Raw genomic sequence first — 13,903 nt, forward strand, 5'->3', positions numbered from 1 at the left:
TCTGCAGCTTTACCTGCACATCTTCTATAGCTGGCAGAAGAGCTATATTCGTTATAAACATCACTGTGAAGCTGCTCAGGTTGGGTTGTTCTCTCTGCCCAGCCTCCCTCATTGTCAGACCAAAGTGACCCGACTCTAATCAGAGATTATGCCTCCTCCTCCTCCTCCTCCTCCTCCTCCTCCTCCTCCTCCTCCTCCTCCTCCTCCTCCTCCTCCTCCTCCTCCTCCTCCTCCTCCTCCTACTGTACTCACACTCCTATTATTTACACTGCTGTTGGCCAAGACAGACAACCTCACCTGTGGCTCTTTTATTGCTAAAGCTCTGATTGCTAATTGTGAACAATTGTGCAACATGTGTATGCACATGCAAGGAGACAGAGTGGATATTATTATTATTATTATTATTATTATTATTATTATTATTATTATCTTTCAGCATACCTCAATTAGTAAAGCTAGAGGGTGATAACTATAGGCTGAGAGCAGCTGGAAGACTGTAAAAGCTTTTCAGGGCCAAGGACCAACTTTAAACTCACAATTACAGATTTATTCCAAACTCAGAAAGTTGACTAAGGTTGAGTATTGATTTTGGCAAAATGAAGCATATTACTAGCAGAAAAACTGTTAAAGACATTATCAGTGTCATCAGTGATCTTTGCATTACAGACAGTGTCTGTTGCTCTTCAGACTACGGAGGTTTTGCAGCTGGTCGCGCCCAGTGAATATTTGTTGGGTCAACATATTAGTTATGGTTTCATATAACAGAGTGTGTGTTATTAATTATTTCCAAATCAGAATGAATAAAATGTGCTCATACACACAAACATCTGACAGGAGGATTAGTGTCCTAGTAATGACAACTCATAAAATACAGAATAAAGCACGTGTTTTTCTGAGCTAATGGGAATGGGGTTGTATCAAATGTATGTCTTTAGTTAAGTATGCCACTGTGTAATTGTATTTTTCTAATTATGCATATATTGTAAAACCTTGTTCTCAGACTGAATTTAGTTGGCTTAGTATATGTTAGTATATGTTCAGATGCACATTGGTAATTTGATTACACAAGCAGAAATTAAATGTATGAAGAAATATGCATGATTTAAAAACAATAAAATCACAGTCAGAATATTGAGATGTGATGTGGAGATACATGCTGTTATAAACAATAACAAATAAATTGAATAAATGATAAACTAAAATGATTTTCAAACACAGCCCCTCTCACAACATCAAGTGCTTTCACCACAGTTGCCCGGGGGGCTTCTGGGGGTCTGGAACACAGGGCAGTGGTTACTGATCCAGCCCTGTCTCTACTGGACACATGGAGATGACTTTTACACTGATCTTATAATTTTACATTTAGTTTAGTTTCATTGTTTCACAGAACATAAAAAAACTAATTACATAGAAGAAATATAAAAATCCATGTGAGGTTATGGTAGAAACCTGTAATGGCTTATATAAAAACCATAACCAAATTACATACACTAAATGTAGACGTACAAAATCAAAAAAATCTTTTCAAGTGTTGGTGTGCAAAAACATTTAATAAAAATAAATCCATGCAGAGAAACAGAAATAATTGCGATGTTTACAGTAAAAACAACAGTTCACCAAGAGTTACTTTCTCCAGTATTTAGAATTAGCACTGCAGTTAAACACTAGCTGTTGGTATTACATATTGCACCTTTAAATGTTAATTTTCATAACTTCACAAAATTTGATAGAGAAGTAACCGTGGGATGTAACAACATGCTGTTATCTCATTGGTTGTGCTTTCGAAGGGTCAGCGGAAACTAGGTCAAAGGGTTTGAAATAATTTGAACTTTGAGCGCGGTGCAAAGCAGCAAATCTGACTCGGACGGCTCCGCTGCGTGCTCCGCTGCGTGCTCCGCCGTCCGTCATTACCATAGACAGTATATAATGGACCAATAGACCCCGTTGCTCTGGACGGAGACCAGTGAAGGCTATTAGAAGCACTTTTCTGGTGATGGCCAGCTTTACTGCGCAGCCTCCAACTGAGAGAATGTGACGTGAGCAACGTGTCTGAAACTTGTAAGTCTTCTGGTAGCTGTGCCAAGAGAAATCTCAATCATTCCCAATCTTACATATACGGAGACTGTAGGTGTATGTAAGGAGATAACATGGGCACAGGCTAATTATTGCTAACTAACATGCTAGTTAACATTAGTAATTAAACCTAAACATCTCATGTAAGTCCAAACTGCCTGCGAGCTTCTCCTGTACTATACGGTAATTCCTCTACTATGCGACAGTAAGTCACTTGGTTATGACACAATCGTTAGCCTATTTTTACAAAAACGTCTGCTACGGAGCCATAACCCCTACGGTAGGGATAAATTTAGAGATAATCTTGTTACAGGGGTAAAAAAGGTGAAGAATTTGAAATGATATTTCTTTTACTTTGTTTGTAATTAAAAACCTATGTGGGTTACTCCATGCTCTATTCCAGTTAATATTTTCATATAAGGGGGCCCATTTGTATCTGGAGGCAGAGATAGATTTTGCACATAGAAGTTTTTGTATTACTTTGTTGTTGACTTTTCTGTCTAGAAAAGATAGACCATTTATTGAAATATTGCTGGAGAGAGATATATTAAATTGATCCAGATCTGTCTTATCTCTAAGTAGGGTGATGATCCCATGGGGTATAGCTCTGGTTACAATATCAAATTCTTTTCTTGGAGGATGGAAATTAAATTTATGGGTGAAGTCGTCATAAGATAAAATGTGAATTAAGTTATTTAATAATTGGCATACCAGTAGAATATCATGTTTAAACCAGTTTTCTATAAAGAGTGTTGATGTTCATGTTGTTCCAGATAAAACATTTATGAGGGGAGAAATTGTGTTTGTATAGAAGAGACCAACAAGTTAGAGCCTGTTTATGGAAGTTTTCCATTAACAAGTCTGTTAATGGAGTATGGGCATTGAAGCAAGAATGTGATTTTACCAAGTTTTTCAAAGATAAGATTTGGCACAATGTTCCACAAACTGTTTGGATTTTTCAAAAATCTTTTAATCCAGTTGATTTTTAGTATCTCACTGAAAAGTGAGAAATCAATTACCGATAAACCCCCCTCCTCAATTTTATTAGTCAAGATGTTTTTCCTAATTTTATGTGGCTTCTTTCTCCATATAAAGTTATATAATAGTTTATCTAGATTGGCACATTGTAGCTTAGGTATTTCAATTGAAGTAAATAAATATGCTGCTTGTGAGAGACCTTCTGCTTTAGAAAGAAGAACCCTGCCATACATAGATAAATCTCTTGCAAGCCAAGAATCAAACTTTTTGTTAATAGAGTCGTGTAGTAGAGATATATTACTCTCTGTCATCAACTTGTGGTTATGACTGATTTTTATTCCAAGATAAGTTACTAAATTACTTATATTTATGCCACGTATTCGACCCAAATGTTTATTTTTAAGAGAAAACAGCTCACATTTTGAAAGATTTAGATTCAAGCCTGAGCTTTCAGAAAATTGGTTTACAACATTTAGTGCATCTCCTATTTGGGATTCATTTTTTAGAAACAGGGTTGTGTCATCAGCCAGCTGTGACATTTTTATTTCTCTTTCATTCAATGTAATTCCTTTGAATGAACTTTTGTGAACTAAATCACATAGAATTTGAGCTACAATCAAAAAAAGAAGAGGCGAGGTGGGACAGCCTTGGCGGATACCTTTGTTTATGTAAAATCTGGGTGAGGTTCCATTAGCCAATTTAACACAACTGTTTCCCCCCATGTACGGAGTTTTTACAGCATTAATAAAATTCTTACCAAAATTTAAAAAGTTTAAGGTGTCAAAAATAAATGTGTGGTCTGAAACCGCTCCATTGGGCTGTGATTATGGGGCGTGTTCCAACCACTGACATATATATAATGGACCAATAGACCCCGTGTCTCTGGACGGAGACCAGTGAAGGCTATTAGAAGCACTTTTCCGGTGATCTCTTCCTTTACTGAGCAGCCTCCAACTGAGAGAGACAACGTAAATGTGACGTGAGCAACGTGTCTGAAAGTGTGAAGTCTTCTGGTAGCTGTGCCAAGAGAAATCTCAATCATTTCCAATCTTACAGAGACGGAGAGCGTAGGCATATGTAAGGAGATAACATAAGCACAGGCTAATTATTAATCACTAACATGCTAGTTAACATTAGTAATTAAACCTAAACAGCTAATGGAAGTCCAAACTGCCTGTGAGCTTCTCCTGTACTATACGGTAATTCCTCTACTGTGCGACAGTAAGTCACTTGGTTATGACATAATCGTTAGCTTATTTTTACAAAAACGTCTGCTACGGAGCCATAACGTGAAGTACAAGGTAATGGAGCCTTTTATGCATTGTCGTGTTTCTTTAGAAATAAACAATGGACAAATAGAGTCTTTAAACGCTTCAGATGTAAAGTTATTCGCAGTCAAGTGACGTAAAAAAAAAAAATGGCGGTCAGTGTAATGCTAACAAGAGGTGATCGTTCTAACTTCCGACTTTTAGACTTTTTTGAAGCTGGATATATCATTTGTTTCTTGTAAATATAAATGTGGATAACGTTAGTGATAGTGACATGCTCGCTACAGTTGCATTTCTAGAGATGGATCGGCGAAAACACGTTTTATTTCTCTGATTCACGGCTTTGTTCTAGCGCCGGGGGTCCCTCTCTTCAGTCTCTCTCTATGTCTCTCCACCATATAATGCTACTGTGCTTTCGGGCAGTTGTTGAGGCTCCTCCACTGAGGATTTTAAAATGAATGCGCTGTCGATATCTTCTGTAACAGACGCGATGGTGGAATCTACACTTCAACAAATTCAACCCAAGCGTTCTTTGGTGACGTGATTGATTCTGTTACTGTTGATCATCTTTCCAACAATAATTGCTTCTCAACGGTGCGACTCCAGACCGAACTTCCCGACCTCGAATTTTGTGGGCGGGGCTAAGTTCGGCTGGCATCCAGGCTACCCCTCAATAGCTACAGACACAGAAATGGCACATACTAAGGAAAGCTCATTGTGGGACTGGCTCTAGTGGCTGTAATTCTGCACCAAGGCTGAATTATGGGAAAGAGACTTCAGATACAGTATTAGGGGACCACTAAGGTCTATATAACAGAGACTTCAGATACAGTATTAGGGGACCACTAAGGTCTATATAAAAGAGACTTCAGATACAGTATTAGGGGACCACTAAGGTCTATATAACAGAGACTTCAGATACAGTATTAGGGGACCACTAAGGTCTATATAAAAGAGACTTCAGATACAGTATTAGGGGACCACTAAGGTCTATATAACAGAGACTTCAGATACAGTATTAGGGGACCACTAAGGTCTATATAAAAGAGACTTCAGATACAGTATTAGGGGACCACTAAGGTCTATTTAAAAGAGACTTCAGATACAGTATTAGGGGACCACTAAGGTCTATATAAAAGAGACTTCAGATACAGTATTAGAGGACCACTAAGGTCTATATAAAAGAGACTTCAGATACAGTATTAGGGGACCACTAAGGTCTATATAAAAGAGACTTCAGATACAGTATTAGGGGACCACTAAGGTGTATATAACAGAGACTTCAGATACAGTATTAGGGGACCACTAAGGTCTATATAAAAGAGACTTCAGATACAGTATTAGGGGACCACTAAGGTCTATATAAAAGAGACTTCAGATACAGTATTAGGGGACCACTAAGGTCTATATAAAAGAGACTTCAGATACAGTATTAGGGGACCACTAAGGTCTATATAAAAGAGACTTCAGATACAGTATTAGGGGACCACTAAGGCCTATATAAAAGAGACTTCAGATACAGTATTAGGGGACCACTAAGGTCTATATAAAAGAGACTTCAGATACAGTATTAGGGGACCACTAAGGTCTATATAAAAGAGACTTCAGATACAGTATTAGGGGACCACTAAGGTCTATATAAAAGAGACTTCAGATACAGTATTAGAGGACCACTAAGGTCTATATAAAAGAGACTTCAGATACAGTATTAGGGGACCACTAAGGTCTATATAAAAGAGACTTCAGATACAGTATTAGGGGACCACTAAGGTGTATATAACAGAGACTTCAGATACAGTATTAGGGGACCACTAAGGTCTAGATAAAAGAGACTTCAGATACAGTATTAGGGGACCACTAAGGTCTATATAAAAGAGACTTCAGATACAGTATTAGGGGACCACTAAGGCCTATATAAAAGAGACTTCAGATACAGTATTAGGGGACCACTAAGGTCTATATAAAAGAGACTTCAGATACAGTATTAGGGGACCACTAAGGTCTATATAAAAGAGACTTCAGATATAGTATTAGGGGACCACTAAGGCCTATATAAAAGAGACTTCAGATACAGTATTAGGGGACCACTAAGGTCTATATAAAAGAGACTTCAGATACAGTATTAGGGGACCACTAAGGTCTATATAAAAGAGACTTCAGATACAGTATTAGGGGACCACTGAGGCTTATATAAAAGCATCCAAAGAGGACCATGTCATGGGACCTTTAAAAAAAATCCTTGAGTTTTTTAGGTATGTAGCGCATAAACCAAAGTATCAGACAAAGGGACATTGTTGTCATGGTTGGGCTTTTCAGTAGCCTGGGTAAACCCTGACGAACTTCCGTCAAATTTGAGATTTGCTCTGCAAGTCAGTCTGGCCAAGAGCCCATTCAAGCCCATTTCCAATTTTTCCAAATCAAGGCACCAATCACAACCGTCGAGGTGGGCTTTACACGATGACGATAGCGCAACGACGGCGAGCAGCTTTTTGTTTACATTCAACGTGACGGCCACCGAACCGCAGCAACCCGTTGATGCCACTGTCGCTGCTACGTCACCTGGATCGTTGGTCTGATTGGTTAAAGGACTATCCATTTGCGCCCAGAGGCATTTGAATGGCGTCCATTGGTGACGCCCCTTTGGAAATGGGCTGTGGATGAACCTTGCCCAGACCCACTCTCAGTTACAACTGAGAAGGGTCTGGTGTAAACCAGGCTAGCTTTTCAGTTGTGGTTTTTCTGTTTTATGTTGTCTATTCATTCCCTGTGTGTTACTGTTTCCCTGCTGGTAATGTGTTACCCGTGTCCGTTCTGTATTTTGTTTTCCTAGATCCATCCATGTGTATGTTTTCATGCTTCAGTTTCCTGTTTTACTTTGAAGTGTGTGTTTCTCCTGTGTCATGTCTTGACTAACTTCCTGTCTTGTGTTTCCCACCTCTGTGATTGTCTATCCCGCTCTGATATGTTCCACCCATTCATCAGTCACCTGTCCCTCGTTACTAGTGCATCCCTAGATGTGACAATTGTGACCTGAGGGTCCGAGTCATTATGCTTCATCCTCAAGACCATGGATGTTCAGGGCAAATGTCTTTCATCTGTTGCCTTTGGATTGTTAGGAGCATTGTATATGGAAGCAAGTAAAGGCTGTAATAATTACACTGAATAGGTCAGGTGTGGCCAACCAGTTCAGCATAAAGAGCCACAAAAAAACACACACCATAGCAAAAAGCCACACAACACATGCATGTCCACATTACAACAGAAACAGTGACTTCCAGATCTAATGAAAGTCATAATACATAGCAGTTTTCATAGGTTTTTTTTCTTACTTAGATTGACTCAGTGGGAAACCTGACAGTCTTTGTTATCCACAATCCTTTTTAGGTCTGGTTGTACTCTGTTGTGGCCACTCTTTCACTCATTTGTCACTAGAGGGGCTTTCAAACAATCAGCAGTAAAAGGGTTAATGAGGAAGGTGATCTGTGGCTGCTCTTTTTCCTCAGGTTGCAGAAGCTGTCCATAAAAAAAACTCTGCTGCATTAATTTTATTTTAAAATAATTGGCAAATGTATTGGCAAATGCATCATTCAAATCATTTTTTTTTATTTTATAACTTATCTGAAATGATTCAAAAAGTTAAAAAAAAAAAAATATCCACCAATAACACAGCCCCCAGCCACACAGTAAGAGCCTCAAAGGAGCAGGCAAAGAGCCGCATGTGGCTCAAGAGCCACAGGTTCGCCACCCCTGGAATAGGTCATTGTGAAACTGAACCACTGCTGAGCACTTAATATTGAAATTGAAATACTTCTGAATGTATAGTTCTTAAATATTTCCCTTTGAAAACTATCTGAAATGTATGTGTTGTTAATAACCACAAACATAATAACCCTATTTGACATTTCAAGGATTTTCCAAATTGAAAATAGATCATTGTCAATTAAGTTGAAAGTTTCCAAAGAATAACATGACTGGCAGAACTGAACCTGATCGATTCCATCAGGGAAGGAGTGAGAATATATGTAGAGTGAATCCTGAAATAGAAACATAAAAATAAACCGATGCCCTTTGTCTACCCCGAAGTATCCCGACCTACAGGCAGAAACTAAAATCTGCTACGCCTGTGGTCAACACTGGGAGGAGATGGACCAACAAAGCAAAGCTGGAGTTACAGGCCTGCTTTGACTGTTTTACGGTTTTTGAGGCTGCAGATACCTATCTGGATGAACTAACTAACTGTGATCTTAAATCATTTTTTGTGAAAGACCTTCGCACATACAGCAACAATAAACCCTGGTTCACAGTCAAACTCATGCAGCTTGGTCAGGCCAAGGAGGGGGCCTATAAATGGGGACAGATAGTGCATTCCATTTGTACTCGGAAATCGGATTTTCCAAGGTCAAAGTTGGAAACACGCTTCCCTGACCTTGGATTTTCTTACCCTGGAGTTTGGAACTCGGACAACCTCAGAGTACCCCAAGTTCAAAATCCAACATGGCTGCCCCATGCATCAACAGCAGTGAAAGCTGTAGTGACATGCAATTATTAGCACTTCTGTCTTATTTGTGTCTCACTAAATTAGTCTTGCGCACAGTCCTGTCCAACTATATGTGGACATGTTGCTATGTTGTTTATATGCACAAAAAAACGTAACGTTTTATCTTTTACATGACGTTCATTGTTTCTGTCTAATCTCCACTACCACGGCAGCTGGAAGCACCGTCATCTGGCGGTGTCTGTAGCCGGCTCACAGTCACCTGTTGGCAGCTAAACAACTGCTGCAGGTACTATGTGTTCATGTTACAGCGCTTTACTTACTTACTTAAAATACTTCTATTTTAGGTATTTAATATATGGCCCATTGGTGAAGTAGCATTGATCACTTTGAGGGGGGGATACATTTAGTCCCCACCGGGAATAAAAAGAATTCAGCAGGGATATGTAGACCAGAATGGGAGAAATCCCACGCATACCCCCAGAAAATCGTGCCCTGGTTTTAGTCGTGCAACAGAAAACTCAGATTGGACAGATAGTCTAGCTAGCTGTCTGGATTTACCCTGCAGAGATCTGAGGAGCAGTTAACCATAGTCCTCACAAATGCACCAGAGGTTAGAACACCAACACAGAGACAGAGGAAGGGGACGGACATCCGACCGAAAATGAGGGACATCCGGCAGAACATCTGGCGGCACCAGAACAATCCCGGAAATGAAATGTCGCAAATTCTTCTTGTCAGTGTTACTCAATCACTTCATTCAGATCACTATAAATATTCAAATCGGTCAATGCTTGGTCAGAGCTCCAAATGTAGAAGTACCACTAACTGAACTGAACCACGTCTGAACGTCTTTATACACAATCTATGGTCTGAAAACTCAGTTCTGCTCGCTAGTGAACTGAGAACAGAGAGATAGTCATGGACTGTTTGCAAACTGAAAGCTGGCGTCCTACATGACATCCTGGGCAAGTCTGGCTACAGCAATAGGGGGTCGCGCTGATAATCACACTGCGACAGCCTTTGCTGTATCATTTCACGGCGGTGTGGAAGGTCAGACCCCCCCCGCACACTCTGGGGGCTCATTAGCCAGGAGGACTGCTAATCCAGTTAGCAGTGTGACACACGCTGCTCTCAGCGCCTCCACACTGCTGCAGATAATTACTCACTGGACTTTTTAAACCTACTTTATAGTACAAGGCATCCAATGTGCAGTATGACGGACTCTGAATAAGAGGTTTGTTTTCCTATTTCGCAAACAATTTAAAGTGTGTTTATTGGTCTGTTGAGAATGGGAGTTGCCATCATCCCACTGCCTTCTGGTCAACCAATCAATCAATCAATCAATCAATCGATCAATCAATCAATCAACATTTACATATAATATACAACAGTACATATAATAAAAAGAATAAAACATAGACTACAGTAAAATCAGAAAAGGTTATATAAAAACAGGAGAAGGAGAGGGAAAATGTGACACCGCTACTATGTATTTAGTCTATATCCACGAGGTTCCACTTCTAGGATTTCTCTGCGTGCTGTCAGAAACTCCGCCGGATGTCCCTCATTTTCTGTCGGATGTCCGTCCCCGTCCTCTGTCTCTGTGTTGGCATTTGTGAGGACTATGGTTAACTGCTCCTCAGATCTCTGCAGGGTAAATCCAGACAGCTAGCTAGACTATCTGTCCAATCTGAGTTCTCTCCGTGTCAAAGCTTTTTCTGCACATTAGTCACTTAGACCCCAATGCATGGGAAAACAGCGTCCAGATTGTGTCGTGTAGCGAAAAAATAGGCAGGCAGACTTCTGAAATTCCAAAACTGTGCAAAACCTATCAGAAAAATCACAACAAATACAAAACTTGAAACTAACAAATAGTGATGTTACGTTCTGTACTGAGACGTTGAAGCGTGTCGAGAAATTCCAGAAGTTGTCCGTGAAACACGTATCGAGGCTTGTATCGCTTTAGACAAATGACGTCATTGATGACATCCGAAGCCTCGCCGCCCGTCCGTACCACGTGGCTGCTTTAGGAAGTGGTTCCAATCTACAAAAGAAAATACACACTATATTGATATAAATGGATTACGTAGAAATTGATTTCTTCTTCATCATTATTTCTAAGTCTTTACTGGCACACATTAAAGTAAAAAAACAAACTCTCTGACAGAGTGTTTCACAGATCACACAGATCATCTGGAATTCCACTCTTAGACCAACAGGTGGTAATGGGAGCAAATGAAGCCTGGAGAAATGAGTCAGAATAAAGTACAGTGTGTGTTTATGGTGAAGAAGGAACATGTCAGCCAGTTAGCAGTGTGTGTGTGTGTTTTTTTTTTTTTAAAGATTATTTTTTTGGGGCTTTTCCCTTTACTTTAGAGTGACAGTGGATAGACATGAAAGAAGGAGAGAGATGGGGGATGACAAGCAGCAAAGGGCAGCAGGTCAGATTTGAACCCGTGCCACTGCAGGACTCAGCCTACATGGGGCGGACGCTCACACTGGGTAAGCCAGAGGCCGCCTCCACAACAATGGAGCTTTGAGGCACAGAGGAAGAAGATATAGGAGGCTGTGATGCACACACAGACACACACACACACACAGAGAGAGAGAGAGAGAGAGAGAGAGAGAGAGAGAAAGAGAGAGAGAGAGACACACACACACACACACACACACACACAAAGAGTGCGCTGCTTTAGTGTCTAAAGTCATTGTGGTACAGCGCTGTCTCTTGGAATGTCAATATCAAGTCTGTTTAATTTCTGTAAAAAAATTAAAACTAGTTTTTTTAACCTGGCAATAACATTTCAGTTAATTCTTTCTTGAAGGGTTTTAGTTAATTTAGTTTCAGTTTAATAAAAATATTTTTCACTGCTGATTGCAAACACCAACCTCATTATTCTGGGGGGTTGCGACTCGAAAAGGTCAAAAACCACTCCCATCAGAGTACAAGATTACAGAAACAAAGTCCTTTGATTAAATAGTGTTTTGCATGATTTGCAAAGAGGCCAACCACAGAAAGAATGACTCATCTGAGACATGGCAGACACAGTTGGCCTGTATGTGGGTTAGAATCCTTTGATAATAAGGTTTCTTGTCAAGTTCTCATGTTACAGTAATATTCAACATTCAGTGGAACTGTCACGGCGGAGAACAGGCAGCAGGAGAAGGGCCCAAACCCAGATGAACGGCTGGTGCAGTTAATACTTTGAAAACTTAAAAATCAGGCAGGTACAGCAGATAGCAATCATCAACTAACACAAACTGACAACTGAAACAGGAGAAACCAGACTGACAGACACAGAACCTGTTTAACTCATGGAGCACAGGTGTGTTGGACAACAGAGACAGGAAGTAAAACAAGACATGACACATGAGGAGAGTGACTTTACAAAATAAAACAGGAAACAGACTCAACAACCCAGGACCATGACAGGAACAGCACAGTCACACCTGCAATGGTCTCGAACCCCATTCCAGACCCGTCTCAACCCGTTAATGTAACACCTGTGATCTGACGTGTAGCTGTAGTCTATATACGCCATACAAACAGACCAGGGGTTCCAGGGTTCTGTAGGGGCACACAAGAGCCAAGGGTCATAAAGAAACAATGAAAACACATTACTTGTCACATACTGAACCTTGGTCACCGTCTCTCGGTGTCAGATACCGACACAAAATCCCCATTTAGTGTCTGCATGGAACGCACCGGACAGAGCAGCAGCTCACGGCGCCGTAAGACGATGTAGTATTAGGAGCCACAACGGTAGCGAGCAGAATGAAAGACCGAAAATCCTTGTAAAGAGGCGGGTGGTGGATGGGTCAAACAACACAGGACTTTCACCCAGCAGACCAGGGTTCATGTCCCGTTCTTGTGAAATGTATTGTACATTTTGTATCCCCACCCACCATCTGTTCCTAAGAGAAATCGCTGCCATTCAAGTCAATTCTTGATATTCCACCAGCCGCGCCACGCCGCGTCCCAGGAGCATGCGTGAAGCGGCTCTCTGCTCTGCTAAAGATGCATGCCAGGTCTATTTTCACGTTGAGAGCATCAAGTCAATATACCATAAGACACCCCCAATATCGTATATGTCTCCTCTACAACACCATGGACAACGAGAGATTCATCTTGGAGGTGGATAACAGACATCACAGATCCTTTTTATCAGGACGCCAGTAAAGAGAAGACATGGAGTTTAATTACAGGAGTGCTTGGAGCGGAAGGTAGACACTAGCTTAATAAACACCTGACTGTTCTGTAAGTTCTTGTAGAGACAATAAAATCTGCGAGTCGCTCTGCTTCTGAGGCGCTCCAGGTGTGGTATGGCACGTGGCGGAGGACGGAACAAAACCGGAACGCAGCTGGAATGCAGCACAGACACACCTGGTGGAGAATCGGAGTAACTATCCCCGTTCTTGTGCTGCATGTCAGTTCAACGTACGTCCTGATCCAGAGCGTCTAAAAGTGACGCCAAAAGTCCTGACCAAGTGCGTCTAATATGACGCCAAAGGAGACTTTTTGCGTCAATAACAAACGGCAAACCTGACCAAGCGTCGCTTTCTGATGCGCTTGGATGGAGAATATGTTGGTCCACCAGCTAAGACCAGCACTTACCGCCAGGCAGGAGCAGGAGTTTTGTGCTTCTGGTCAAAACACAGAGAGAAAGGGGGTCCTAGTGAGAGAACCAAAGTGTCTCCCCTGTTCTTTCTGACCACGGTGAGAAATGTGTAGCAGGAGAAGTTAACCCTCTCCTTGATCTCATGTTGTTTATGGAGAAGGAGAACCAGGAAATGAGTTGGGGGGGAAATGCAACACTACCAAGCCATGTCCGAGCGATGTGCGCCGAGGTGTACGTCAGGCTACGCCGTAGGGTCCGGGGAGGTTGTGCTTTATGTATTTTGACGTGGCAATGTTTAATGTTTTTTTGTTTAGTTTAAAAGCCCTTCTAGGGATGGGCATTGGCAATTTGCAATATCTATAAATGCTGTGATGCTGTACATTGGACATTTGTTGCACAAATATCTATGTCATAGCATCTGTTGCTATTCTAATAAACATGAATTCAAAGCGCCTCCCGGCTGGAAA

This window comes from Perca flavescens, chromosome 16, assembly GCF_004354835.1.
Source record: "Perca flavescens isolate YP-PL-M2 chromosome 16, PFLA_1.0, whole genome shotgun sequence".
In the NCBI taxonomy this organism is placed as follows: Eukaryota; Metazoa; Chordata; class Actinopteri; order Perciformes; family Percidae; genus Perca; species Perca flavescens.